This window comes from Amblyomma maculatum, chromosome 3, assembly GCF_055883805.1.
Source record: "Amblyomma maculatum isolate TAMU_Amacu chromosome 3, ASM5588380v1, whole genome shotgun sequence".
NCBI lineage: Eukaryota > Metazoa > Arthropoda > Arachnida > Ixodida > Ixodidae > Amblyomma > Amblyomma maculatum.
The window spans coordinates 222,402,464-222,427,814 of NC_139346.1; the positions used below are offsets into that span (position 1 = coordinate 222,402,464).

General features: G+C 45.5%; 1 long non-coding RNA gene across 1 annotated transcript in view; it reads right to left on the reverse strand.

Annotated features, from left to right (window-relative positions):
- Positions 1-14,494: 14,494 nt before the first annotated feature.
- LOC146197779 (uncharacterized) overlaps positions 14,495-25,351 on the reverse strand; it is a 37,486-nt gene continuing 26,629 nt past the window's right edge. Inside the window, exon 3 of the long non-coding RNA XR_014706231.1 lies at positions 14,495-15,433. This is a non-coding gene — a long non-coding RNA (uncharacterized LOC146197779). The remainder of the gene's footprint in view (positions 15,434-25,351) is intronic.

Below are 25,351 nucleotides of genomic sequence, written 5' to 3' on the forward strand. Positions count from 1 at the left end.
ATTATTCACAGAAGTATAAAACTGCAATACATCGAAACGACCCAGTTATCACCTCTTTAAGTTATAACACCCCAAATAGGGACCTTGCACTGGATTTTTGAATAGAGTGGCGCCGCTTCATGGCGGCCAAGAAAAACCTGACTGGGTACTACAACGACGGCTGTGCCTAGGCTGCAGTGCATATTTTGCAGGCTTTCTATGTCGATTCGTGCTTAATGTGTTATGGACATCATCGTGAACCAGCAGTAGCCTAAAATAAAATAAAGAAAAAGCGCTGCGGCTGCCTTCAGGAGAAATGTTCAAAACATGCGGCATTGATCTTGTCGTGTACCATCCGTACAGAAACATCATCACCGCCGCTATTGCCGCTTGCGTCGTAGGGTGCCACGGACAAGTTAACAATTTCATTGTTCCTCTCTACTGCTTTCTTTCAAACCTCACGAAACGGCACTACGGTGCGATTGGTACGGGCGGTCATGTGCATGCATGCACTGGTTCAAGAGAAACACTGTTCGCTCTATAGCTGGCCGCTCCGCCGGCTCAGAGCTGTAATATAGAGCACAGCCAGTTATGTACGCGCGTTTATTTGGGATCGCGAGAGAAACCGTCCGCTATGTTACTGTTTTCGGCATCTGTGTAAGAACTGCACGTGCGTACGTCAAGCAACCAAAGGTGAGGACGACACACTAGAGTTTAATTAAAAACGTTTGCTATCTCATTAAGCAGCCATTCAATTTCAAGAGAAAACAGCAATAGACGTCATCTGGCGCATTTTTATAATTACTAAGCAGCCGAAAATAGCATTTCGGTCATTAAATGTACTTGACGTTTTTGATCTAACAGTACGCTTCTAATATGCAATGTCCCCGCTGACCCAACAGGCAAAAGCTCTGGCTCGAGAGCTGCAAGCACGCAAATTAAAGGCAGTTAGCAATGGAACAAGGTCAGCGGGCCTTCACTGATATCTGCACCTATAGCGACGATTACGAACACCGAAGTGCCTGCCACGGTGCAATTCGAACGTTTCTGCAGCCCCAGCTTTAGCTTTGTACAACTTTCCAGTACGTGGACTATGTATTTACAAATATTACGAGAGAGCTTTATCAGCTAAACGGTGCGTAGAAAGCAAAAACCAGGTTAGGGTCAACTTACAACTTCAGGGACATGCATTCATTGAACGCAAACCCCAGCGGCCCATGCACGGCCGGCTAAGGTGCCCATCGGAAGGAGAGTTTGTGCCTCAGAGGGGTTGTTTACGCTATCCGTGTTGCGGTTCCGGGTATTCACTTTGTTCAGCTCAGTTGCGTGTAAAGGTTTAGTAGAGCTCCACGAATTCGCGCGACAATCGCCTGGCTGTATCGACAGGCAGCGCGCCGAGGCTTCGCCTTCGAATGCTGCATGTCGTAGTGGCGGACGTCGGATTATTTATTGTCTTTTCACGTCGCGACCACCGTAAAAAAACTTTTCAGCTCCTTAACTTCGTTGTAATTCATACATAATACAAATTAAAGCGATGGATCCATACTGAATCCATGCATTCCGATGCGCCGTTTTCGTGGTGCCCCCTGGGCAGCGCAATTGTTCGATTGGGTGTTTGTGGTCCTCTTCTGCTGCTCCATATATTATCTCTACAGTAGCTCAAGTTTTTAAAGCCGAAAATAAAGTCCATATAGTAGTTCCGCGGAGAGGCTTCATTCTTCATTTGGGAAGCAGGTATCTCTTTTCCATCAGGTGACTGCGATAAATAGGTCTAGTAAAAGAAATATTCCGATTTCATGCGTGCGTGATAAATTCTGATACAGCGTACGTTTCAGCAAGTTGTGTCTTCACATCTGCGAAGCGTTTTCGGCGAGTCCGAACATCACTGGAATGTTGGTCTCTCCAAACGCACCCGCTAAATAGTAAATAGTGTTCAGATCCAACCAGCGACATGTTCTCGTTTTAACGTTAGAGCGTTGGAGTTCCCCGCTGCCGATTTTCGGTTGAGGTGAAACGCAAGGCGTCAGTGTGCCGTGCGATGTCTGTGCACGTTGAAGAACCCCAGGTGGTCGAAATTTCTGGAGCCTCCCACTACGGCGTCCCTCGTTACGTGAGTCATTCTGGGACGCTAAACCCCATAATCTAAGCTAAACCAAGAAAGGACGTCAACGAGGAACCACAAGGTGAGCAGTAGACAGGAGCCATTAGCACTACTTTGTTACCATCTCCTCTCTGCCTTCTCTCTCTTTTTCTCTCTCTTTGTTACCATCAATTGAAGGCACAGCTAACGTGCTCCTTTAGTATATTTATTTTACTTTCTAATCGGATATCTTCCTGTCAACAAATGATTACATTTCTTATTCTTCAATACCACAATTAAAAAAAAATTGTCATTTACTAGTTTCCGGTGACCGTTTGCTGCCCACGTATGTATACAGTAGCAAGCCTCTCATTTCCTTATTTTCTCTGGCCAAATATAACTCATACTTCATCTTGCCTAACATTTCTAAAAGTGATCTTATTTCAATAACGATGTGCCTGGCTTTGGCGACAGTCGTTCTTTTTTTAGTGCTTATTTTGAAGCGCATTTTCAACACAATGTTTCGCCGCTTCGGCAGCTTGGCGCAGCACAGGAATTAGAAGGATAAGAGCAGGTTGTAGCGCTAGAATTATAGGACTGTGACTAACCTTACGGTGGGCCATTTCCTGCTTTCGCCCATTCCCCGGTCATCCAGTAAACAGATTCACTCTCATAACAACTTGGTGGAGTTGGATGGCTCCTGCACTCTGTGGAACCTCGATTGAGCAGACACCTGGCCGGGCTTGCGCCTGAATGAGCTGCCGTTGTGAGTTACGACGGTGAAAGTCACTCGACTGGAATCGCCCCAAACCCAGGCAGCGAACATCAGGCACCTGTCGGTTCCTGGACACGCAGTGTAACGGTGTAATATTACGCTGTACCGCGCGTCGCATGAGGTAGAAGAGGAGGTCTAAGCGCGAATAGGCTGTGAGTAGCCTGACACAGGCTCTATAGTTTGTTTTCTTTGATTTCCCGTTGTTCGGATTTGTTGATTCATCCCAGTAGAAATGTTAATGGGAATTCACACGCATATTAATTTCAGGATTGAGAGCCTTCAAAGAAGCGGGCTACTCTCAAGTTCAAAGATGGTTATGCTAAGCATTTCTAACTTAAATTTTATTTTTGTTCAAAAATAGTCCATTTGCTTACCATAACGAGGACTTTGATAAACTCCTGCTCATCTTGCATTTGTTTCGGTTTTGCAGTTTTCCAATAAGGAAGGGTGTGAATAATAAGTCCATTTTTGTAAAAACGAGAACTCTTGCTTTCTTCTAAAAAATATTTGTTTGGTTTTGGGAAGGTATGTACTACTTAGTACAATTTTGGCCAAATCGCTGCGAGAAGTTTGCTTGGCATTATTCCTCTCAAGGATTTTTTTTTTCTAGCATGCAAATCAAAAGAAAATGTTACCCTATCCGTATTTGTAATCACTGCCTTCAGACATCATTCTTTGTTGCCGCTTATGCTATGATCGTTTCTTGTTAAAATTCTCAAACAATCCGCGTAATAAATTTAAACAATCATGTGTGAAAAGCTTCGCCTATTGTAATACGCGTTTGGGAGTGAGAAGGACGAACCAGTAAAAGTGAACGGACTGCAGGTCGTTCACGATTAAGAATTAAATTTCAGCTATTTTTATTTTTAACGCAAGGGGTATTATTTTTCTTGTTTCTTTAATTTGGCGCTAGAATCAAAGAATGAGCTAGAGTTAAAAAAAAAAAAAAAGAAGAGTATGTTCCGGCGTAATTCGTAGTTCCGGAAGATCCAGGCAAGACTTGAGAGCTTCTTTAACAGGGCGCTCATTTGAACATTAACTGCGCATGTCCGCAGGTTTAGCTTGTAAACAGCAAATTTTTGTTCCGCGATCCAATAAACTACAATTTCTTTTGAACTGTCGCCTCTCATGTACCGCTGGCTATAAAGCTATAAAGTACTGATGTTCGCGTTATGAAAGCTGTAATAAAGCTTTAATGTCATCGGACATGGCATCGAAGCAATCGGCGAGAGTCTGTCAAGTCGGTTAGACCATATAGCTGGCTCATAAACTATAGGTAAAAACAAAACAAAAGATGGAAGGGTTTATCAGTTTAACACGCAATAACGTAATGACAGCGCAGTGTCGTTGTCTCTGCCAGTTTAATTACCAGAGGTCTCCAGTCTTCAGGGAAGGGAGCGCTTCTCAGTCCTTACCTTCTCTTCCACAGCAGACATATCAAAAGATCCCAGGTGTCAGGGAGTGCCGTGAGCAGCCGGGCTTAAATTTGCTCGGAGAGGGATGTCAACCGTGCACAAAGCGGTAGCGTTCCGAGAGCTGGCCTATGTTTGCAGGAAGCGAGCGCCGCGAGCAAACAGCAGCCAATGCTGAGCTACGACCCTAGCGGGATAGCGGAATGAGCCGACACTAGCGTTTGCTCAACCTGGTCTTTGAACTGCCGCTGGAACGGCGTGGTGTGAAGGACCGAGATATGACGAGCTGCTGTTGGGAGCGAGAGAAGTTCGATGTTCTTTAATTTTCTCTCCCTTTGTGTTCAACGATGCGAGCGCCGCCGTTCACAAGGTGCATGAAGTTCGCCGCAAGCAAAGAAAAAAGAACAACTAGAAAATAATTGCATGCATTTTAGTAACACACCTGCTGTCTAGAGGAATTAAGAATTGCAAAATCAATTGCCGGAATAAATGATATTGCATTATTTCTCTTTCAAGAAAACGAACCATACCAGTTTTCCTGACATAGCTTAACTCACTATTAAAAATCTACCTTTTAGGATATTATGAAAACTCAAGGTTTCATTTAAATTGAGTTCGAAAATGTGAGGTTTGACGTCCACAAACTATGGGGAATGGTGCCCGACATAGTGGAACGCTTGCAATGCAAAATTTTTATTCAAAATGTCCGTTATGCCTTATGGTGTAATTTGTTATGTGTTGCGTACAGAGCGTGTGTCCCCCTCCCTCCCTTTACTGTGTTCGTGCTTGAGGTATGAGTGCACGGTGTAATCATAAATATATATATATTTGTACATTCCTTGACAAAGGTCGGACCCCGGCCGAAACGTCAGAATAAGGTGTTGTTTTTTCTACCGTGTGTCCCCTACTTTAAGTCTATGCCCTACCGGACCCATTCGAGCTTCAACCCCCTCCCTATATATATATATATATATATATATATATATATATATATATATATATATATATATATATATATATATATGTAGGGTTATTCGTTTTCGGGTTTTATATTTTTTCAAATTCGGTAGGTAAGTATTGAGCGTCATTCTACGACTTGATAATAGGGGAGAAATCAAGTTTTTCATGTAAACACTCTGAAATTTGTGTTTTATCAGGTTAAATTTACAAACTAATAATTTTTTCGATTTCTCCTAACCGGTGGGTAACGATTTGGTTTATGTTTTGGTTTTGCTCTCAATAAAGCATTCGGCATTTTTGTCGTAATTAATACTCTCAGTGATGTACAACGGTCAGTTTTTGGACAAGAGACATTTTATTCACATGAGCTGGTCATCGACGCTTACACGCCCTTATTAACATAGATAATCATCTGCATGCGCAAAATGTCAGTTTCCATTCGAAACCTGTCTGGTCTCTGTAGGTATCTTAGCTGAGAGAACGTTCGCTCAACGTCACAGCTGCCATTAGCTCGACACAATAATGTTAATACAGCAATATCTAGCCTGGGATAGCGCACAGCTGTGTCGCTCCAATAGTCCATAGACCACTGCGCCACACCCCGGTTTTTTTTTCTTTATTGCCTGGCTTTGGCACACGACATAACACAAAAGGAAAATCCCATTAATGCATGAAAAAATAAACACAAGGCAACGTACAGTCGTGAGCAAAAGTGGTATAGTCCACGCGCTGCGAGAAAACTGCCCCGCCAGAATTTTTCGACATAGAAGCAGTTATTTTTGAGATATGCATTACGTACAGCCTGTATCAAAAATTCACAGCCCAGAGGGTTTCCTTTTAAGCCGTATAATATGAGTTCTGTAATAACCGTGGAAGTGCTAGCCATTGGAGAGGGTAGGACAACAATCTTCTTGCCTTCAGCAAGTATGGAAACCTGGGAATGCATTATGAGCTACATAGTATCGCTCAGATGGAGACCCCCTGGGCTGTAAACTTTTGATAAAGGCTGTACCCTTCTTGATATACTTACCATCTTGTTAAAGTAACTTTGTGCGGTTAATTTGTTTCTACAGAAAAAAATACAATCGTCGCGGTTCGCATGGAGTATACCACTTTTGCTCATGGGTGTACATGAATGAATGTCATGCTCAGCCAGTGTCAGACTGGCCTCATCGCTTTAAAACCCCCGCAGCGACAACAAAGGCTCTTCTACCCTTGAGAGCCATTTGGGAGGTTCTGCAGCCACGCCCCAGATCGTGAAAAGCTCTTCATAATTCTTTTTGTCTACAGTGAGAATGATAGCGAGATTCCGCGAGTGACAGATACTGCGCCTTTCCATTCCTGAAAACGAATTATGGAACGCCTGTGAGCCCCGCCGGGGTGGTGCAGTGGTATGACGCCCAACTACTGTCCGGAGTTCCCGGGTTCGAACCCGACCACGGCGGCTGCGTTTCGATGGAGGCGAGAGAGAGACAGAGAGAAAACATTTATTGCTCTAAAAAGTTTCTGGTTTTAGCGGCGGGCCTATGTCTTCATATCTTCAGCCTCTTCACAAGGTCGGCGCCCCTATTCCAGGGCACCGCTGAGTCTTGCTGCTTCGCAGGCGTGCCGCACCAGTGCCCTTTAGGCCGCGAGCTCGCTGCTGGTCAGCAGACCCTCCCATTGTCCCGCACTCGGGTTATTTAGTTTGTGGAATGCTCTGTTTCGTTCGCATTCCCATGTGATGTGGTATAGTGCGGGGGTTGCCCCGTACCACGGACATGTGTTCCTGTATTGTGTAGGGAACATCTTGTGTAGTATGTATAGATTGTGGAATGTCCCTGCTTGCAGTCTCCGCCAGCAGACCGCCTCGTGCTGTGTTAATGATGTGTGTTGTGGTGGGTATTTGAATCTCCGCCCTCTGTGGCAGTTTAGTATTTCTGTATACGTTGGTTCCACCGTTATGGGGTCCTCCAGGGCTTCTGACTGCCCTGCTCGGTTCGTGATCTCGCGAACTAGGCTGTCTACCCTCGAGTTACCCTCTATCCCGGTGTGTGCCGGTATCCAGAAAATCCTGTGTCTTAAGGTCTTATTTGGAAGCCTTGCTTCGAGGAGGATGCTCAGCGCTTCCTTGCTTATTTTGCCCCGTGTGTAGTTCCTGCATGCTGCTTTGGAGTCTGTTAGGATTATGAGAGACTTGTTCCTGCGGTATACTTCGGCCGCCGCTCGAGCTACGGCAGCCTCCTCCCCCTCCGTTACCGTACAGTTTCTTAACGTCGCACTGCTGATTGATTCCCCCATGTGGTCTACCACTGCTGCCGCGACTCTGAACTTTCTGGTCCTGCGGTCCCATGGGTATAGGGCCGCGTCTGTGTATACTGTATTTTCCATTGTGGCTAGGTTCCGCTGCACATAGTCTGCCCTGGCCTGCCTTCTAGCGCCGTGGAGGTTGGGATCCATGTTTCTCGTCAGGGGGCTGACATTCAGTGTTTGACGTACCTCGTCTGGAATGGTGGCTGTCCTATCTACGATCCCTTCTACATCGTGTGCTAATCTCTCTAGGAGCTTGTGGCCGGTGACTGTCTGTTGGAGCCTGACTATTTGCGCACTTTGCTGGGCGTCCGTTAGTTCGTCGAATGTGTTGTTTAGGCCCATTTGTAGCAGCTTTTTATTTGATGTGTTTTTTGGTAGGTGGAGTGCCGTCTTGTACGCTATTCTTAGCAGCGCCTCCGTCTGTTCTTTGTCTTTCTTGGTCATGCGGTGGTATGGCAACGAGTACGTGACCCTGCTGACTATCAGGCTTTTGACGAGCTTGATCGTGTCGCTTTCCTTCATCCCGCTTCTGTTCTGCGATACCCTCTTTATCATGCGGCTTACTTGTTCTGTTGACGTCTTGAGTATACTGATTGTGTGGGTACATCTTCTGCTTCCTAGGATCCACATGCCTAGGATGCGTATCATGTCCCTTTCCGGTATATTTTGGCCTTCTAACCTTACTGTCAGGTCCACCTTGGTGGGGTTGGACCCTACCCTAAGAAGTTCCGACTTCTCCGCGGCACAGGTTAGGCCTCTTTCTCTCACGTACTCTTCTACACATGTTTCTGCTTCCTGCAGTCTCTCTTGCTTTTGTCCTAGCGAGCCTCGATTCGTCCAGACCGTAATGTCGTCGGCGTACATAGCGTGCTGGATGCCATCGATCTTGCTGAGTTTTCTGGTCAGTCCGATCATCGCAATGTTGAAGAGCACTGGTGAGATTACGGATCCTTGCTGCGTGCCCTTTCGTGGGGTGGTGAAGGTGTCGCTTCGCAGGTCTCCCAACCCCACTGTCGCTGTGCGTTCTGATAGGAAGGATCTTACGTAGTCGTGGGTTGTCCTTCCGCAATTGGCGTTGTTTAGGCCTTCCATGATGGCTTCGTGGCTAACATTGTCGAAGGCCCCTTTGATGTCCAGGGCCATGATAATGTTTTCGCCAGTTCTGGGTGCCGTGTCTATGATTTCTTCCTTGATCTGCAGTAGGACGTCTTGCTTTGACAGGTTCGCCCGGAAGCCGAACATGCTGTGCGGGTACTGCTCCTCGGCCTCTAGATATTGTTGGATTCGCCTGGTGACGATTCTCTCGTACAATTTGTCAAGGCACGACGTGAGGGAAATGGGTCTCAGGTTCTCTATCTGAAGCTTCTTGCCGGGCTTGGGTATCATAACCACGACAGCGTGCTTCCACTCCTTCGGGACCATCCCCTCTGCCCACAGCATGTTGAGGTACACCGTGAGCTGGTCGATTGCCTCGTCGCTGAGGTTGTGAATCAAGGCGTTCTTGATCTTGTCTGCGCCGGCTGCTGTATTTCGTGTTGTCGCTCTTATCGCCGCCTGGACTTCCTCTCTCGTGATCGGACTGTCCATTGCAGGATTGTCCGCCCCTTGGTACTCCCCGTCGTAGCCCTGGAGGTTCTCCTTTCCGTAGCATTTGATGCGGACTGCTTCTAGCAGTTCTTCGTCTGTTCCGTCGTACTGGTGGACCAATTTCTGAATTGCCTTGCCACTTTCTGTTTTTGTCTTGGTTGGGTCCATGAGGGCCTTTAGTATGCGCCACGTGTTGGCCGTGCTGAGCGGGCCGTTCAGTGAGCTGCTGAACTGCTGCCATCCCTGCCTGGCCAGTTGTGTTGCGCACTCCTCTGCCTTTGTCGTTATTTCCGCGATCCTCTTTTTGAGTTTTTTATTTAGCTTTTGCTTTTTCCAGCGTTTGGTGAGCCCGCGTCTTGCCTCCCATAGCCCGAGCAGCCGCTTGTCCACCTCCGGTACTTGTTCTGTTCTATTTCTTTCGTATAGAGTTCTTGTATTTGTTTCAGTTGTTGGCCCCACTCCTCCACGGAAATGATTTCCCCTTTTAGTTGTTCGCAGTGTTTGCGGAAGGCGTCCCAGTTGGTAAGGTGGGCCGTTCCGATCTTCTTCTTTACGTTGGCTGCTTCAATTGTCGTTCTTAGTATGTAGTGGTCACTGCCTAGGTCTTCCAGCAGATTTTCCCACTCGGCCTGCTTTGTTCCCTTAATATAGGTGAGGTCAGGGCAGGCATCTGGACTCACACTGTTACCTTGCCTAGTCGGTTGATTTTCGTCCGTTAGGAGGTCACAGTTTATGCTTTCCGCCGCCACGCATATCTGTTTCCCCTTTCTCTCTGTTTTTTGGTATCTCCAGCTCGCGCTTCTTGTGTTGATGTCACCCGCGATTACTAAGGTGTTCGTCTTGGCTAGTTTATTTGCTTCCGAAAAGAGCTTGCTGAAATCGCCACACTTTTGTTTTGGGGGGGGCTGTAAAGGTTAACTACGAAGGTTCTCTTTGCCTTGTGCTTCTTTTTGGGTATAATTTCTGTTATTATATGTTCAGTTCAGTTCAGTTCAGTTCACTTTATTTTCCTTTCAAGTGAAAGTGGAAGACGAGGCAAAAGGTGTGTAACCTGACAAGGCCTCGTCTCCCATGTGCAGCTCGCAACAGGCAACACGTTACGACGCATACAAAGGGAAATGTCCTAATTAACAATACAGCAAATTAAAAAAACAAAAAATAGATATACAAGTTACATAGGAACACACAATGCAGTTTACAGTATAACACCACCTTGGAGCGAAACAAACACATAAGAGAATATGCGACAGCGCGAAGATGAGAACAAAAATGCAATAAAAATATGGATCTGTATTTGACTGGAAATATCATGACGACATAGACTGTAAGGAAAAAAAAAATCAAGAAAAACGAAAACTGATCATTTGGATTCAGATGGGTGCACCTATATTCAATAAATATATTCCGTGGTCTTTAGGAATGCTTTATATGCTGATTTGAAGGAATTAAATGGTAACGTAAGATCAATCCTGTGTTCATGAAGGTTTAGTAATTTTACTGCTTGATATTCAATATCCTGTTTGCCATAATTGGTTCTGGCTTTTTTTGTTTTATGTACAAGGGTTCGAAAGCTATAATGCGGAGATATATCTGTGTACCTTGTGTACAGCTTTCTTTTATGGATGATTTGCATCAGTTTAAAGTAATATACCTTGTTGGCTGGTAATAAATCATATTTTAGGAAGAGTGGCTGGGTTGGCAAGTCACTTATTTTACATTTGTAGTTTTCAAATAGACGTAGAATGCGCTTCTGCAGTACAAGCAGCCTATCGTAATTTCCTTTCGTCGTGGTACCCCAGACTAATATTGCATAAAGTAGACGCGAGTAAAATAATGTGTAATACAAAGTTTTTTTAAGCCAGAGAGGGATAAGAGGAGCTATACGGCTAATACAACCTACGGCACGGGAAAGATCGGTTAGAAGGTGATTAATATGCGGAGTCCAGGATAAATCTTCGTTAAACCAGACACCTAAAAATTTTTGTGTAGACACCTGATCAATATATTCCATTCTGTATTTAAGTGTAATGTTTTCTTTAGAAACTTTGTTAACTGGTTTGAATAGTATAAACTTTGTTTTGTGCGTGTTCAGCTGTAAACTATTGTTCTCGAGCCAGATAGACAGCTGGGATAGGTAAAGATTGGCTTCCTTTTCGATCCCCTGGACATTTTTGCCCGTGAAAAATATACTAGTGTCATCAGCAAAGATGGTTATTTCAGGTGTGTGTTTAACCTCAGTTATATCATTTATATACAACAAAAATAGTGTGGGACCTAGTATGGAACCTTGGGGTACTCCAAGTTTTATTTCTAGATTTTCCGAGCGCTCTCCATTGAGATTTACGAATTGGTGTCTGTCTGATAAATAGCTTTTAATAAGGTCTGATGCAACGCCTCGTATTCCATACCTGTGGAGCTTATAAAGCAAAGTTTCATGGTTAACTGAATCGAAGGCCTTTCTTAAATCAAGAAAGATTCCCAGAGTGTACATTCTTGTTTCAATATTTTTTATAATTAATGATTTTACTTTAAGCAGGGCCTCTTCGGGCGTCTTGTTCTTTTGAAACCCGAACTGAAAGGGTGAGATTATCTTGTGTTTCTGGATGAACCCAGTCAAACGATTATTTATAGCCTTTTCGTATACCTTTGAAAATACCGGTAAGACTGAAATTGGTCTGTAATTTGTGAACTCATTTCGCGTTCCTCCTTTGTGTATAGGTACAACTTTAGCTATTTTAAGCTGATCTGGAAATATGCCAGTTGAAATAGATACATTTATTAAATGTGACAATACAGGGCTAATTTCAGACGAAACATACTTCACGGTCGAGGCTTGTATGTCATCATAACCACTTGCCGCATTTGGCTTTAACTGCTGTATTAGCTTTTCAGTTTCCGCTGGCGTAACAGCACTTAGTACTATAGACTTAATTTGTGAACATACATTGCTTCTGTTGTCGGCTGGGTGTTGGGGGCACATTGCTGTATTGATAAAGTACTTATTCATTTCATCTGCTAACTGTTTGCCGCTGTATACATTGCTGTTTAAAAACATTTGTTGCAATGGGGGGGAATTTAGGTTTTTGCCGACGAGGGCGTTTACCTGTTTCCATATTTTTGCAGGATTACTTTTTATTTTCGAAAACATTTCTTCATAATATTTTAACTTCGATTTCTTTATATCAGCGTTTAATTTGTTTCGAAATTTCTTGTACTCCGCAAATAGGTTTACGTCTTTAGTAGCAAGAAATCTGTGGAACATTTTATTCTTAGCTGTTATTCGTTTAAATAATGCGTTATCTATCCATGGTTTCTTTATTTTCTTTTTGCGCTTTTTTGCTCTTTGTAGAGGAAACGCAGAGTCATAGCAATTCATGAATATATTTAAGAACGCTTCGTATGCTTTATTTGCTTCAATCTCTAAGTATACTGGACACCAATCCACCTGTTGAATTAGAGCTTTAAATGTGTTGAGTGACAGCTCATTGATATTTCTATGCTGGAAATAATTGTCATTATTTGTCTTTTGCGATAGGGGATGCGTGACGTAAAAAAGGGGTAGATGATCACTAATGTCGGACGAAAGCGTGCCAGAAATGAACTCTGAGGCAACATGGTTTGTTACACAAACATCAATGGATGTAGAGCAGCTGGGAGTAATTCGAGTTGGTTCGGTTACAGTATTTACGCAACCGTGCGATGCAATAAGATTATTAAAATCACGTGAATGAGTGTCATCAGAAATTGTATTGATGTTGATATCACCCATGATAAAGAATGGCTTTTGACAAGATTTACAGTATTCAAGCACCTCCTCAAACTTTTCCAAAAAACGTCGCTTATAACCGGTTGGCGGTCTGTACACCACGACAAGTATAAATTTATTTGTATCAATCCCTAAGAACTCAACGTCAGGATTTGAATCCGTAATGTCATCAATTACATCACTTGCGTACTGGTGCCGCAAGTAAATGGCGACACCGCCACCTTTTCCGTTTCGATCCAACCTCATGCACGAGTAATTACAAATTTGAGGGGAAGAATCGGTTCTATCTAACCAGGTCTCACAAAACAACAATGCGTCAAAATTCACCTCTAGTTCATCCAGATAAGTAATCAAGTCATCCTGTTTGTTCCGTATGCTTCTCAAATTCAAATAAAACAGAGAAAAGCATGGTTTAAAAAGGCTGACCCTTTCAACAAGTGAAACACATTCTGTAGAGTCATCCATTGACACGTGCAGCATGAATTAACCAGGGGAGTTGATTTAACTGCGGGTACAGTCAGTGAATAAGGGCAATGTCATTCTTCGTAGCAACATGAATGATATTGGACGATTCATCCTTGCGCGCAAAGATTTTGCCCCCGCTTGTCCAGACAAACTTCCATTTAGCTTGCTTTTTCCTTGCAACAGTAGCGCCAAGAAGTTGTTTGTTCTCCCTTGTCAAATGCTCGTTAACATAAATCGGACTACTTGACTCGTCAGAGTCATCTGTGGAAATGTCAAGGTCATCTGTGGCAATTTTCTTTTTCTTAGTCTTGGCAAGCAGTGCATTCCTCTTTGCGCGACTTACAAAACGGACGACAATGTTCTTATCACTTCCATTCATTGTCGGCACTCTGTGGCAAATATCTATGTCTGCGTCGTGTATGGTCTCGCCCACCAGTTCACCGATTTTTTTTACAATGGCAGTCGAGTCGTGTTCTTCTGGGACACCCTTGATTTCCAAATTATTGCCTCGATTATACTGCTCAAGCTCATTAAGGCGATTTTCAAGCCTTTGGTTTTCGGCTTTCAGCCTTTCATTTTGCGCAGTGAGTGCCTGTATTTCTGATCTGAGGGCCTTAATGTCACTTCCTATTTCCTTCACCTCATCACAGGTGTCGCTGCAAAAACGTATGCTCTCCTTAAGTTCCCTGATGTCTGCACGTATCTCTCTGCGAAAATCTGCTAGCAACTTCTCTATTTCAGCTTTGCCTCCCATGCTTGACAGGTGCAGAAAAAATGCGACAGAAAATAAAACACTTCACAATGAAAGAAATCTTTCGCTGTGTTCGGCAGCAGTGCAACGCATTCTACTAGTTAAAAGAGCTAATCAATGATTGTTTGTGCTCACCTGTGAAAAAATACGTTGATCAGTCCACCGCAACGTGCGTGCACTGCTGCCGAACTGAACAGAAATTCCACAGCGGTGGGCTTTTATAGCCAGTCGTCGCTCGGGTGGGCTCCAACTGCGCAGGCTTGGACGTATTCGCCGGTGATGTAGCGGTAGATTAGGGCAGGGCTGATTACGGTGGTAGGGCTTCCAAATGTGGTTCGACAAAGGCCTGTGAAAAAATACGTTGATCAGTCCACCGCAACGTGCGTGCACTGCTGCCGAACTATCTATATTCTATCTGTGTGCCCTCAATCTCTTTGTGTGCTATGGTGACCAGCTTATTGCTGATGAGGGTAGCGACGTGTCCGTTTTCCTGACATTTGTATCCCTTCAGGGTGGGTGTGGTGTTAGTCTCCTGTAGCATGATGATGTCTGGAGGTGTGTGTCTGGTATTGATGAACTGCTGGAGGAGTCCCTGCTTGCGCAGGTATCCCCTACAGTTCCACTGCCATATACCTAATTGGTTCTGTCCTGCCATGTTGCGTCACTGCTTTTTCCACTTTGGTTTTCTGCCCCGAATCTTCTTTCATTAAAAAGCCTGTCTCTGGCGTCGTTTGTGGTTTTTGTGTGTTTTGGCTTTTAACGTATGTTCGGAAATTTTGATCTTGTAGCGCTACTTTCTGCTGCAATTGCATCAGTTGGTTTTGCATCATACTCATAAAATTTGCTATCTAAGATTTGTGGTTGTTGTGTGTGCTGCTCCAAGGGCTGTTCTGGCGCTTGCGGGGCCGGGTTCATTATTCGCGGGGGCGAACCCTGTCTCTGGAGCTGCATTTCCTTTATGAGGTCATCTATTCTTTTTTTAAGTTTCCGCGTTTCCTCGCAGCAGAGTTCGAGCTCCTTTTTAAGTGCCCTATTCTCCTCAGCGAGTTTCTTTTCATTGTTTGTTTGATTTTGTTGTCCCGTGTGCGGAAAAAGTGATTTGGGAGGGCCTGCTCCCCAGCTCACCTTCACTCCACCTTTCTTCTGTTGTTGCTTTTGTTGTCCCGGGTCTCCGCTTTGCTTTACCAGGGGTGGGTAGGACTCGTCTCTGGTCCGACTCTGGCCACGGCTCTGGCTCCGCGACCGGCTTCTGGACGGGCTCGCCTCATCCCGGGCCTGGCTCCCGGTCCGCTCCGAGCTGAACCACCTTGGTCCACGTCCTCCCTTTCGGTTCCGGCTCCGGCTTTGTCGAAGTGGCGTCCGTGTGCTGTGCGATGTCAGCACACGTTAAAGATCCCCAGGTGGTCGAAATTACTCCGTAGCCCTCCACTGTGGCTCCCCTTTCTCTCTTTTCCCTTTCACTCCCACCCTCATCCTTTCCCTTACGGCGCGGTTCAGGCGTCCACAGAGCAAGTGTGACAGATACTGCGCCTTTCCCTCCCTGTGAACCAATTATAGAACACCGGTGAACTTTAATGTGTTCAATGAAATGCTGCTTGTGTTCGACAAGGGGCGCGCGATGTACCGTCACGACAGGTCATGGCGTCACAAGGCGATTCATGCATATACGAAGCTCTGACCTAACCGGGCGTCCGATCCAGGCGTCTGTGCGCCCTGTCATTTGCCGCTTCCTCAAACGCCGCGCCACACATCAAACAGAAGCAGACAAGATGTCTAGGAGGCGTTAGTACAGGAGGCATCAGCGTCGTTTGAATTTGATTTACAGGATAGAAAAGGCGCCGTATCTGTGACAATTCTCCGCGTACACATGTATCATACCATAAAGGAAGGAAGGAATGTGAAACACTAGTCACCTTCTTTAGTCGAAACGTCATTCACCGCCACATTCGCAACAAATTCGTAGCAGAATATGGCATTCGGGCTTTCGCCTTTCACCAGTTTATTCGCCAAAGTGTCTCGTAATTTTTCTTCTTTGTCCGAGACGTTCGGTTTCCGAATGCAGCCCCATTTTGTGGACATTTTCGTGCCCAAATCTTCACAAGGTTTTACTAATGTGGAACTGATCTTAAAAGTGACATAGACAAAATCCCCTTTGCTCGATCACTTTTACCGATCATCGTGGAAAACTCGTTGACAGTCTGCGGTAGCTTGACGTTTACGAGGTGATCGAAGCTTGGCATTAGAAGTTTTCCGCTTTCAAACGTTTTCTGGACATGGCTTGAGTACATATCGCATTAAGACTGCCTTCGAATAAAGAACCTCTTTATCAGAAAGTGTCTCTCAAGTAGCATCTGCTTTGAAACTTTCATACGAGCCTTCAACACGTTCTGTGAGCAGTTGCTCCAAAAACCTGGAAAACTCAGGTTTTACAGGATTATCTAGGCACATGTTTGGCGTGGAAAAACCGGGTAAATTTGGGTTTTACCCGTAAACGAACCCCCCTATATATAACTGGCACACCAGCTAAATGTAACCAAGGTTTCCGAAAATGCGGTGGGCCATAGCGCAGTCAGATCACTTAAGATCTGTTCAGAGTCGGTTGTGCTAATCTGTAGGATTTTTTTTCGTTCACTATGTTAATTAGTTAGTAAAGCCGAATTACCTATTTTATGACTATTGGCTTGAGAGAAAAAGTGCCAATTCAACAGTTGTAGACTTCACAAAAAAGACTGCTATATGCATATATTGCACGAATAAGATCTCGGAGGTGGTCGGTGTTGCTTACAAAAGCTGCAAGAGGCTCGGCGCCAGCGAGGATTGGACTGTCATAGACAGCCGAGCACTGGTGTAGCATCTTTTCCATTGTGACCGCCTCTGTTTAAAATGAGGTAACTGTAGTTGGTGGGCTACGCACAAGACCAGCAAAAAGCAGTTTTTTTAACCCCACGCATCAGGTGCCGCAGCTTTCTTTCTTCAGACATGTTGGGATCCGCACGTCGAAATAGTTTCGTCATGTCCTCAACACACATCACGACGGACTCGTTTGGCATATGTATCCGAGATTGACAACAGAAAAGCAAGGAAAGGGTCGTTTCTAATAAGCATAAGCCGTTACCAGCCCCGCGCTGATGGCAAGCACTGAAGCAAGAAACCAGTATTGGTGTGAGTGACATAGCCGGAAAAAAAAAGGGGGGGGGAGGGGGGGGTTCTGTTCTTACAAAGAAAAAACAACTACAAAAATGAAAAACCACGTGGAGGTGATAACCTCGCATGCATGAGTACAGCGAGACCTTTTCCGACTGCCGTATCCGGAGAGCTTTCGACAGCTTCGCAAAAAATAACTGTAGCCTTAAAACAGCGTTGGGTCAAGCGGGATTTTCCATCGACCTCGTCGTAAGTGGCTTGGCTTACCGCGCTTTTCCGGGGTCCGAGGCACGGCTAGGGCTTCATCGCAGTAGCCGTAGGGAAACTCTGGGGACGAACCGAAGGAGGCAAGGGAGGCATCTTAGTATGCGCAACGCCTGAGAACCCACGGACGCGCGCGACGTGCGACGACGCAAACGGGTCACTGGGTCGACGGTAAATTTGCGATATCCGCTTCGCCCGCTGAAACGTGAACCTCGCTTAACGCTACGGAACGTAGCGACAACGATCGAAAACATTTGACTTACTCGCGTGTATCCCCATTCATGCCCCCTTGCGACCAATCCTCGTCGCCCTGACCGCGTTCCTGAGGCCCTCGATTAGTGGCGAAGCACGGTGAGAACGACACACAGGGGCCTTGTTGATGGTGGTCGCTCAAGATGTGATCGCATTGCAAGAAAACAAGCTGAGTAATGCCCATTCTTGCGAACAAAGTGTGTTTGCATGCCATGGGCTACCCAAGTGTGAAAGGCTTACACGTCCTGTCCCCGACCTCGATTCGGATTCCACCTCCGGTTTCATTCTCAAGCCGCAGGTCGGCTAGTAAGTATATCTTTACCACTATCAACGTTGAAGCAGTTAATACTCTTGTAATTTCTCCCCTATTCTATTCCGCTAGTAAGGTGCAAATATCGTGGGTCCTTCGAGAGCGTCAGCAAATGCTGTGCTCAGCTAATTGGCTCGATATTCTGTGAGTCAGTCGATATTGTAAGACGCTGCGTCTCTCAAGTTGCAGCCAGTGCTTCGCGCCCGAACCAACTAACAAACGAGCCACACACAAAACACTTTTGAGCCCCGTGGCGTAGAGTGAAAGAAGGTTGTAGTCAGTTTCTGGCTTATTATAAAAACCTCAAAGCACAACACGTAGCCAACGTGTTGAACGTTTTCTGACACCAAAAATTGCGCTCCTTCACACCTTCTTAGCACTTCTGACCTATTTATCTTAACGTGATCATAACGTAACTAGGTCTGATTATATAGCAGCCGCGCGTTTCTTCGGCATTTTTTTTCCCTGCTTTCCATACTTCTATTTCGCTGCGGCTGCACAGAAGTTGGACTTTTTACGGCAACCAGCAGTCTCCCGGCTTCTGAAATTAAAATGAAAAAGAAAGGGTTGCACATAAACCTATATACCCTCAAGAAGCACGTGTGTTTTGAAGCGTTATACAATTTCTATGTATGCCCCCCCCCCCCCCTCCCCCTCAATTTTGTTATACTCCCTTGCTTTTTTTTCATCCTCTTTCGCTTTAATTCTTGACATTTGTCGTGATTTCTCTGAACACTGCGTGAAGTGTGGATCAATGCTTCGAAAGGAAAGGAGATCCGTGCAGCATTTAATTTAAACCAGTTTTTATCAGATTTACATCTATCTGACTTGCTATTGCTCATGTAGGGATGAGGCTATAGATTGAACTCGTCTCTGAAGTTTGGGCAAACAAATATTTAGCTCTCTTATGCCAACAAGCGCCAGTCTAGACAGAAAGTTAAACGTGATGGAACTTTAAAAGCAGCCCGTGCGCACAGGAAAACTGTGGACGAAACGAGTCTGTTGCGAAGCCCATTCCTAGTGTCTATGTTTTGAACAAATCGCTCCAGGCCAAAAAATACATTCAAATGTACTGCATGTGCTTGCAGACATTCTCCGCGCATATTTGTACGCAACCTCAGTTATGTTGGAAAGGCGCTCGCACAGCCATACCCAGTGAATAAAACCACAAGAAAACAATCAGCAGAGGTTAAACTAAAGAAACAAACGCAGCCAAGCGAGCGAGCAAAAATAATGCAGCCTAATCTTCGGTGCCCTTTATCTTGACAACCGGAAATGAAGGAGCAGTTGTGCGTTGAAACTGGCTTCCAAAAGCCTGTTCGCGCAAGCCAGTCACTGCAAAAAAAAAAAAAAAAAGAAATCAGTGTTAAGCGACCGCCTACCCAAATAATGCTTTCCAGTTGTCTCCTATGTCAGAAAAACAACATGTGAGCTCTATTTTTTTTCTTTTCTTCCCAAACTTTCAAAGCTAACCCCGCAATGCAGGAAAACGACTTCTCTTGATGGGTACATGTCTCCATGAAGTAAGGAGCAAAATATTTCTGAATTTGTTTTAAAATTTATGCAAGACAATAAAGTGTTAATGATCGCTGCATCTCCCTTTGTATTTTGATCGACCTGATGAAAGTGCCGACTGCACTTTCAAGAGGCTTCGGGGACCTTGACTGTTTTGTGAAGAAGTCCGTTTCACATTTGTCCAAGTAAAGTTCTCGTATGCGTAATGAGTGTGTCAGAAGTGACAGGGTTTCCCATATTCAATTTTCAGCTTGCGCACACACCTTGGGTGGTGAGTCTTGTACATATATGTGAAGAGTAATAAATGGCTCCTCTCCTTGGCTTTCTTTTGCTACAGAATGTTTCTGGCATTAATATATTTTGTTTATCTTGAAAGCGCAGGCACCGATCTCACTTTTTTTTTTTTTTCGCGGTGGACGAGTTTACCTCTTTTATCGATCTTCTAAAGTGCATGCGTTCAAGTGTAGCAACAATTCACATCATTTTGTAGGAAGCAGCAACTAAATATCCCTATTGTGATCTGATATTGATAAAAACTGGCCCATGCATGCGACAGCTTGAAAAGGCCATCTCCTTGATGTACGCGCAGCGTCACGCTTAACCGCTTAACAACAGTCATGTGTTTCCAAGTAGGAAAGTTGATAGTTTCTCTAACTCCAAACAAACTTCACTACTGCAGTTTTATGATGCAGATGAAATCCCGAAATTCCTAGAAAGCACGTAATTACCTGTGACCTCTGCAGAGGGGAATCTGTCGTCCGCTATATTACTTTTTCAATCGTTTCTTACAGTTCGTTTATGGCGCGTTTGATGACGGCTGCCTCGAAATAGACAATGACACTGCCGTTGTCACTGTAAAGCAACTTTGCGTCCCCTGGAAATTTAGAGAGCCTAGGATTTCCCAATCTGCCAAAAGAATATTCATTTACAGCCGCAAGTGCTTTACGCGTATTTAACTTAGATCTCGGCTTTTAATGCACTGGAACTTGAGCTAGCTCTAGTTCCCATGCATTCCTGCTTTGCCAGAGGTCTGGCAAAGCAGGAAGTTCGCTGAGCATGGTAAGGAGCTTTTCTGCAAAGGTATTCGAAATGTTTACAGAGCTTCCCCATCTGAGCCAGGATTTTTACGCCAAACAATATTTCAGCTCCATAACTATAACGACATTACATTTACAATAACCAATGCAGGCAAAATCGTCAAAACCGGCTTACATAACTTACGCTGAATCCTGCTTAGGTCTTTTTCATTTCTTTTTCTCACATTCTTTTTCTTGCATTATTTAATGTTTCAGTATTAAATTACATTACAAACTGCTAGAAGCATGGTTGCATTAGTATCCGAAAAGATGAACGCATTCGAAATTTATGAAGTCGAATAGCTCCGGTTTTCAAAGCTGCAACCACTGTAATTTTTGAGATGTAGAGGTGAAGCACAATTAAGTTTGACCACAGTAAAAAAATATTTGCTAATTTTAACACGATGCACCTAGCAATAGCTATTACAGACGCTGAAATGGTGAATATTGCATGCTAGTTTTGTAGTTTAGGAAAATAAATAAATCCTGTAACAACTAACCCCTCATGCAATGCCCCTAGTGGGCCTTTGAGGTATACCTCATATAAAAATAAATAAAGGAAACAGAAGCAGGCGATGAAGCTAAATAGTCAATTCAGACCCTCTCACGTTCCTTTGTGCTTGTATCAATTTTTGTTGAAGTTACTTGATCGAAGCCACCGCATTGCATGTAATCGATAGTGTACGAAGCACTAATGCTGCTGCGATTCTGTTACTGAACTATCTCCATTATGTCCGATAACGATTACTCATTTTAGCGACTGTCTGTTTAGCTTTATTATTTGTATTTGTATTATTGTATATTTTAGCCTTAAAATTAAACGCTTTATTCCTTAGCACTTCGCCATCATTTTACTAAATCCACCAAATTGGAACAGTTTGAAGGATATGTGAGTTAATTGGTAAATAAACTAATAACAGACAGCCACAATCGTATAGCACAACGCAGTACTAGTATCCACGTCACTCACTACTTTGCTAATGATCTATTGATTTTAGTAGGGTAGGGGGAAATTGGCCCAACAGCGCTATTGCATACGTGTTTTGGCCTGCACGAAGGGCGGGTTAAGTGGAGAAATATGGGAGAGGCCTTCGCCCTGCAGTGGGTATAATCAGGCTGATGATGATGATGATGATGATGAAGGGCGGGCATGTACAAATTTTCATCAAAAGTTTCACCTTCAAGATTGTACTAGTTCCGATGTCCGGAGTTGTAACAGAAAATGAAAATTTTGCATCTTGGTGGCCCTACCGGCATGGTACAGTGGTAAGACGCCCGACTACTCTGCCGGAGTTCCCGGGTTCGAACCCGACCACGGCGGCTGCGTTTCGATGGGCACGCTACCTTGCGTCGCGCACGTATGCACGCGTGGCACCTCGGCTCCGTCAGTTTTTGACAAGAGCCACGTACCAATTCATCAAACCCCGCAAATTTGGCATCCATCGAACGCAGCAAGTTGCCCGGCACGCAGGGACACCACTTCAATCCCGGTGGGCAAATTTTTCACCACTTTAGAGCGGACGTTCACTCGCGCTCGGTGGCGCCGCCGCTAAGCCTAACGGCTGCGCCGGCGTCCGGCGGCGAGGAAGCCACTCTCTGCATCAACATGGCGAACGCCCTGCCTCAACGCGGCTACGACCCGGACGCCATGACCTGGTCGACGGTTCCTCAAGCCGGGAAACCCAATTCGGCACAATCGGACCAGCTCCGGGACTCAAATCTCCTCCGTCTCGTTGAGAGCCGCTCTCAGCGCCGGAAAGCCAAGATGACGGCAGACGCCAGGTTGACATCCGGCAAGTCAACCCCACCTCAGCCCGACCGCGTCTCGCACGCGGCCAAGGATCGCCAACCCAAGTCATCGTGGAGGCCCAGACCTCCCCACAAATTCAGCCCCGACGATTTCGTCGTGATCATCAAGCCCCGAGCCGCTGTGGCCATCTGGACTGTCTTCCAATGTGGTGAGCTGGGCTTAGCCTTGCGTGCCTATCTCGGCGTGCAAATGGCGTCCGAACTCAGCTTCGTTGTTTCCCGCGAGCAAAATCTACTCATTGCGAGCACCAAAAACGAATACGTGGCGGACCGTCTGCTCGGTGATTCCGCGATCAAATCTGCTCAGAGAGATGTGCCACTGCGAGGCCATCTCAAGCAAAATGGCGAAGAAATTTACTACGGCGTCATCACTGCGGCAAATCACGAAACAGCGGAAACCCTGAAAGATGGTTTCCAGTGGAGGCATAGCACTATCTTGGAAATTCGCAAATTTGGAACCTCCAATAAGGCTCGTCTTACTTTTGCCGGAAAAGTGAAGCCATGGACGGTGACCTACAACTCAGAAATTGTCCAAGTGCAGCCCTACCTGCGCACCATCCCAGCTTGCGGTGTGTGTGGCACCGTGGGCCGCAGGGCAGACACATGCCCAAATCCATTGCAAGATAAGTGCGGCCTGTGTGGACTACAGGCTCCTTCCGTCGAGGGAGTGCGGGCCCCTCATGAGTGTAAGCTGAAATGTGCTGTTCGTGGTGGCGGCCATGCCACAAACTCCAGAGACTGTACCGCCAAGTACCGCCTCGACACCAATACGATTGCCCAAAAGGGCGGCAAAACTGGCGCAACGGGCAAGAAGCCACGTCAACAGGATCACGTCACAGGCGGTGACGCCACCAATTCCAAGAAGCAAGCGCCTTCAAGCGAGCGTGACATCAAGGGCGACCAAGCGCCACCACCGCCCCCACATGGCGGATCGGGGAAGCAAGCCCACTCCCAACTCAAGCAAGGCGAAAGCGGTGCCTGGGCAAATGCGGTCAAAAAAGAAAAACAGGTGAGCGGATCGGGTAGGGTTGCCTCCTACTCCCACCCCCCTTCTCCTCACGCTCGCTCGGCGGCCGACGCCGAGCTTCATAACCTGGTAGCTTCTCTCCGGGTCCAAAACGAGGTGCTACTTGCCAAAATTGAAGCCTTTGAAACTAAAGCTGCTCCTCCCCCACAACCTGCCCCCCAAGAAGAAGCAATGAAGAGCGATGCGGCGGCACCAGTGACCTCGGACTCCTCCGTGGCCATTCTTGAGGCCCGCCTTAACGCCAAATTCGAAACCCTTATCGGGACGGCAATGGAGCGTATCATTGCCAAAGCCATGGAGGCCCTTCCTAAAATGATCGCTCAACATGTCGCGAATCTCCCCCGCACGTCTCGCCGGGCCGCTACTCTCAAAATTTTCACGTCGAGAAATTGACATCGAAAATGAGGAAGATAGCTGCCCCCTCCCAAGAGCTGAATTTCAGCCCCGGGTTGATGGCTCCGGGGCACCTACCTTCCCTCCTCTAACCCCAAAACCTGAACATGGCGGGACAACCTCGGTGTAGGCGTTCCCCCTTATCTAAATTGGCCTCCCCCATCACTAACTCAATGGAACTGCCGCGGGCTACGGTCTCGCACTAAGCGGGCCGACCTTCGGCTTTTCCGCTCAACTTTCGAGCATATGCCCGCCGTGGTGGCCCTTCAGGAGCCAGGAAGAGGCGCCACCCTAACAAACTATACGACGTTTCAGCATAACCCCTCGTCTTGTCTATGCGTTCATCAAAATTACACAGCAAATATGGTCGACTTCAAGTTCAAGTTCAAGTTTATTTCCTTTTAGCAAGAAAAGGAGGGGCCAGAACTAAAAGCTGTAAAAACAGCTTGACGGGGTCCTGGCCCCCTTACAAGGTTGGCAGAGCAGCAGACAGGAGAAAAAATTAACACACATGTTTATAGCTAAACACGTTTATACAAATAAACGGGTAAAACGTTGTACTGTTCCTTCTGTACGAACGAAGGAACGTTATAAAATACAGCACAAAGATACAAGGAAAGAAGTGGGAAAGCACTGCTGATACAGAAAACAATGGTACACAAAGATGCAAAAAAAATATACAAATTCATGACAGCTCTCCTCGACAGTAATAATAATAATAATAATACTTTATTCACTTCAAAGAAACAATACAGGACGCGGACACGCCAAAGCCGCAATTGGGCTTGTAGGGCGCCGTCCGGCAGCAGCAACAACCTCTGTTACCAAATCACAGAATTATTTTTTTTTTTGGACGAAAACAGCATGAACTAGAGCTGCTCAAGCTCGGCAATAGCACCCCGTAACTGCATGCGAGTGTTCAAGTTGAAAACGTCATCAGGCAGCTCATTGAATATACATGGGATATAAAATGACCTCACAGACATACCAAAATGAGTTCACACTGTAGGCACGAAATATCTAGGAATGTTCCGTAGTGGAATAGGTTTAACATTAGGCAACCTAAATTCGGTGTTCCAGAAATATCTCAGTACAGTGATTTGTTTGAAAACAGTGTCAAAGGATGGCAGACCTGAAGAAAGGAATACACTTTGCAGTTTATGGGGGGTTGAATAGATTACACTCTTCGCCATATTCTTGAGAATACGGTTTATCCTATTTTTCCATGTTTCAGAACAGTTAAAGAAACAGCACATGCCATATCTCAGCAAAGAATATCCCAAGGACTGTGCAATTAAACGTCTTATGGCAAACGGCAGGTAGGCCCTTAGAGCATAGAGCAAGCATGCGACGCCTCTAAGCTTCCTACTGAGGTGCGCCATATGTGTGTTCCAGGATAAATCGCTGTCCATGTAAATGCCAAGATATTTCACGGTCGGAACACATGTAATGGGGCAGCAATAACATGCAGTGCACCTGGAGCTGTGCAAAACA